The sequence below is a fragment of the Arachis ipaensis genome, chromosome B01 (assembly GCF_000816755.2).
Source record: "Arachis ipaensis cultivar K30076 chromosome B01, Araip1.1, whole genome shotgun sequence".
In the NCBI taxonomy this organism is placed as follows: domain Eukaryota; kingdom Viridiplantae; phylum Streptophyta; class Magnoliopsida; order Fabales; family Fabaceae; genus Arachis; species Arachis ipaensis.
In genome coordinates this window covers 132,390,033-132,395,373 of record NC_029785.2, presented here as the reverse complement: position 1 = coordinate 132,395,373, position 5,341 = coordinate 132,390,033, and the positions used below count along the sequence as shown (strand labels likewise).

At 42.4% G+C, this 5,341-nt stretch overlaps 1 pseudogene; it reads right to left on the bottom strand.

The window, feature by feature from the left end:
• LOC107639537 overlaps positions 1,392-5,341 on the bottom strand; it is a 6,786-nt pseudogene continuing 2,836 nt past the window's right edge.

The window sequence follows — 5,341 nt, the reverse complement described above, 5'->3', positions numbered from 1 at the left end:
GACAAACACTTCTGTTCTACATGAATTAAGCTAGAATGAGTATCTCTTGGATCTCCTAACCAGAATCTTCGTGGCGTAAGCTGGAATGATGGCGGCATTCAAGAGAATCCGGAAAGGCTAAACCTTGTCTGTGGTATTCTGAGTAGGATTCAATGATTGAATGACTGTGACGAGCTTCAAACTCGCGAGTGCTGGGCGTTAGTGACAGACGCAAAAGGAGGGTGAATCCTATTCCAGCATGATTGGGAACCGACAGATGAATAGCCGTGCCATGACAGGGTGCGTGAGCAGATTATTCACTGAGAGGAGGGGATATAGCCACTGACAACGGTGATGCCCTTGCATAAAGCCAGCCATGGAAAGGAGTAAGACTGATTGGATGAAGATAGCAGGAAAGCAGAGGTTCAGAGGAACGAAAAGCATCTCCATTCGCTTATCTGAAATTCCTACCAATGATTTACATAAGTACCTCTATCCCTATTCTATTAATTATTATTCGAAAACACCATTATCAATTTATATCTGCCTAACTGAGATTTGCAAGGTGACCATAGCTTGCTTCATACCAACAATCTTCGTGGGATTCGACCCTTACTCACGTAAGGTATTACTTGGACGACCCAGTGCACTTGCTGGTTAGTTGTATCGAAGTTGTGACAGACTGTAAAACTAGATCAGAGTATCTGGCCTAAGAAGCCATTACCAGAGATCACAATTTCGTGCACCAAAAGACATCATTATGGGCAATCTGAATAGCACTGCGGTTGTCACAAAAAACATTAGTAGGGGATGACTGAGGAGAACCCAAATCTTCGAGAAGCCAACGAATCGAGATAACCTCAGCAGTGGTGTCAGCAAGGGCATGGTACTCAGCTTATGTGCTATGGATCGAGCAGTGAACGTTTGCTTCTTAGCACGCCAAGAAATGAGAGCGTCACCAAGAAACAAACAGTAACCAGTAGTAGAACGACGATCAGTGGGATCACCAGCCCAATCAGCATCGGAGTATATCTGAAGGGACAAAGAGGAATGGGCAGAAAAATAAAGGCCATGAAATAGAGTGTCTTTTGTAACACCCTCACTATCAGAAGTCATGCTTCCGGCTGCGCTACTCTGATAGCAAGAAGTATTACGACTACTTTACATACTAAATATTAAAATAGGAGCCTATGACTCGACACTGTATCGCTGATTTCTTTGAAAAAAAACAGAAATAAATACTTTATCTTAAGAAAAATACAAATAGGCATAGATTCATATACAAGACTTCTTACATAATAATTCAATATATATTATACATATAAAACATACAATTCCTATCCCTCTTACAAACTTGTAATAACAAAGACGAGGGAAGAAAATAATCTAGTTAATACAACAGCATATAAACCAAACGCAGTATAACTCTTCTTAATGCTTCTTCATCCGGTTCCTGAAAAGGTAAAGCTGTAGGGGGGTGAGAACTTAACCACACGGTCTCACCACGGAGTTTCAAAGTTGTCATAAGAAGATATTTAATAAGAAAATTATTTTCAAGCTCAGCGATTATCATTGCCTTATGAATATTTTAAAACCAATAGGAAATCGTTCAAATTTTTTTCAAAGAAACAATGTTTAATCCTTCAGAAGTCCGAAACCTTTCCTTGCTTATAAGAAAAACTCAATCAGAAATCAACCACGCAATCAAACAACACAGTCACTAATTCAGCACCAAAGTTCATTCTCAAATGTAGCACGCCAGGACAAACACAGGCAAGACAGACAAGGAAAGCACAAGTAGGTAGCAGTTACAGCAAATAGTTCAAGTAGCAGTTAAGAACAGTTTAGCAATTAGGCAAACTAAAACAAGTTCAAACCCAAGCAAAGCAAGGAGATCCTATGCCTAGATGATGATTCCATGGCAGTGGTCACTGGAAAACAAGGAGATCCTATGCCTCCAAGAGTTTGCTTCTCCGAAGAGGCTAGGAACATCCTTTCTGAACCATACAAGGAAGCAATTGTGATTAAGGTTCTTGGAAAAAACCTTAGTTACACGGCCATGTTTCACAAATTGAAAGGGGTATGGAGGATCACCGGTGGATATGAAATCTTGGATGTGGGTTTTGGGTACTTCCTCGTTAAATTTGATCGCATGGACGATCGAGAGAAGGTTTTACTAGGGGGGCCATGGATGATCTTCGGTCACTATATTGCAGTCAAGCCATGGACACCGGATTTTAAACCTTGTGAGGACACTTTCGGGGAGACTATGGTTTGGATTCGAATTTCTGGTTTGAGCATATGGTACTATCAGGATAAAGCCATGATGAGAATCGCTTCTGCTGTGGGAAGACCAGTCAAGGTGGATCTGGCTACTAAGTTGGCGGAAAGGGGAAAATTTGCTTGGGCTTGCGTGCAAATTAATCTTGGTTTGCCGGTGGTCCGGAGTGTGATTGTCGATGAGTTTGAATATAAGGTGGAGTATGAATGCTTACACCTTATTTGTGACAAGTGCAATTGTTTCGGGCATCCAGCAACTGACTGCAGAATGACCCCAATAGATTCGGAAAGGGTGAATCGAAAGGAATGCCGGTGCGCTCAAATCAGAAATTGGACCAGAACCGTGACTTTGGGCTACGTATGAGAGGAGCCGAATCAGGGGTGAAGACTGGGTCGGTTAGCGGATCTAAGGCACACATGGCATCTTCCAAACAGCAAGGGGTGAAGGGCAAATCTGTCTCCGTTGCGGTGCCGACTTTCACTGCCATTATCAAAAACGGACACAAGAGGTTGCGCCCTTCTTCTTTGCAGAATTCGCCGTCGACTCCGGACTGCCTTGGCGACACCAGCAAGCAGCAAATCGGCAAATTGGAAGGGTTGTCAGTGGAGGGACACAGACAAACCGGGCAACAACCGGACAAGGACAAGCAAGGCTCAGAGGGATATGATGGTGGATCTTCATCATCTCGTTAGGGACTTCAGCTGAGGTTGGTCCTTTTACAATACAAATTGTTTTATGGATTATTTAGATTTAAGCTTTCTATTTTGGAATATTAGAGGCGCCTCTAATAAATTGGCCCGGGTTCATAGTAAGGAGTTAGCGAATAAATTTCATCCTACTTTTTTCATTCTGTTTGAAACCCATATTGCTTTCGAGAGGATGAAATCTTTTTGGAATAATCTAGGTTACCAGGGTGTTGGTATTGTTGAGGCTAATGGTCATAGTTGGGGTATCTGGGTTCTATGTTCTAATTCAAATATTTCTGTGAGAGTATTGGATGTAGTTGATCAATGTATCAGTTTTGAAATCACTATGGGCAATATATCTAGTTACTGCAGTGCGGTGTATGCTAATCCGCATATACATCGGCGTAAAGAACTGTGGGGTGACTTGACAAGGATTGCTAATATGATCCACGGACCTTGGATTGTGTTAGGGGACTTTAATGATGTTTTGTTGCAGAGTGAAGTTAGAGGGGGGCAATTTAGACTTGCCAGAGCAGAACAATTTGTGGAAACATTGGAGGATTGTGGGCTGTTTGATATGGGAGCTATTGGGAGAAGATTCACTTGGTACAGGAAGGTGAAAGGTGGGGTGCAGGTGGCCAAGAAGCTTGATAGAGCAGTCATCAACCAGGACTGGCGACTAATGTTTCCAGAGGCTTATACTGAGGTGCTGGCGCGCCTTCACTCTGATCATTGCCCATTATTCACTAGGTGCAAGATGGCAAAGAGGGCTACCAAGGGCCATCGTCCGTTCAGATTCCAGGCTGCGTGGATGACTCATCCTCTTTTTAGGAATGTTGTTGATATAGCTTGGAATAGAGGAGCTCCGGATGTAGTTAAATGTTTGTTGGAGGTTCAAAAAGATGCAACTAGCTTCAATAAAAAGGTTTTTGGCAATATTTTTGTTAAGAAAAGGGAGTTAGAGAGGCTTTTGAATGACGTTCAGATTACTCTGGAAAGTCGGGAGGATCAACAGCTTAGGATCAAAGAGCAAGTTTTGCATCAGGAACTGAATGATGTCCTTCTTCAAGAAGAGTTATTGTGGTATCAAAAATCTAGAGAATAATGGGTGAGATGTGGAGACAGAAATACAAAATTTTTTCATCTGCAGACAGTTATCAGGAGAAAGAGGAACAAAATTCATGGGTTATTTTTGGAGGATGGGTCTTGGACCACGGAGACTACGACTCTAGAAATGGCGGCAAATTCTTTCTTTCAAAAGCTCTTTTCTACAAGGGAGGATATTGACCTGGACGCCATGGGGCCTTTTCCTTGCCCGTCTCTTAGTACTGAGGCTTGTCAAAAGTTAGTGGAACCGGTGACGTCTGGTCGGAGAGGAGAAAAGAGGTTCTCTCAGGGGTCTCTAACATCCGGTTCTGCAATGATTTGGGTAAATACCTGGGAATTAACATCGGTCATGCCAGAGCTTCCAGGAAGACGGCTCAGGAGATTATTGAAAAAATTTCGAGAAAGCTCTCCAGTTGGAAAGGACGCCTACTGAATAAGGCAGGGAGGCTTTGCCTTGTTAAATCGGTTATGGCCTCTATCCCAGTTTATGAAATGCAAATTTCTCTTCTCCCGAAGTATGCATGTAATAAAATTGATTCCTTGATGAGACAATTCTTGTGGAAAGGCCAAGCGACTGGAAAAGGGCTGCCTCTGGTCAGGTGGGAGGTCGCCATAACTCCTAAAAAGGCAGGAGGATTGGGTATTAAGGATACTTCCTGTGCTAACATGGCGCTTCTGGGAAAGTTGGTATGAGATTGTCTAAATAATAGTGAGAAGTTATGGGTGCAGGTTCTGAAGCATAAATATCTCAGGAATCAATCTGGTATGAACAGAAACAGTAGAAATTCTTCATCGACTACCTGGAAGAACATTGTTAATGCCTATGAGCATCTCAAGGAAAGGTTTTATTGGAATATTGGGGATGTCCACAAATCAGTTTGGTATGATGAGTGGACTCCTTTTGGTAAGCTTTGCAACCTTGTCCCTTATGTACATATTTCTGAATCAGATTTCATGGTGGCTGACTTGTGAAAAGGGGTGTCTTGGGAGGTTGATAGTCTTACCACGCCTATTCCGCATGAGATTAAACAGTTTATTTGTGGTCTGAGATATCCTAGTTTGACTGAGTTGGAGCCACAGTGGGAGTGGTGGCCTGCAGCAACAAAAAAGTATAGTGCAAGGGAGGGTTACAGATGGTTATTAAAGAAAACATTAAATTGGAATGCCAACAGTAATTGGAACTGGTTGTGGAACACAAACATTCCAGAGAAGTTCAAATTTACTATGTGGCTTAGCTTACATGATGCTCTACCAACTGAGACCTTTCGATTCAAGCGGCATTTAGCTT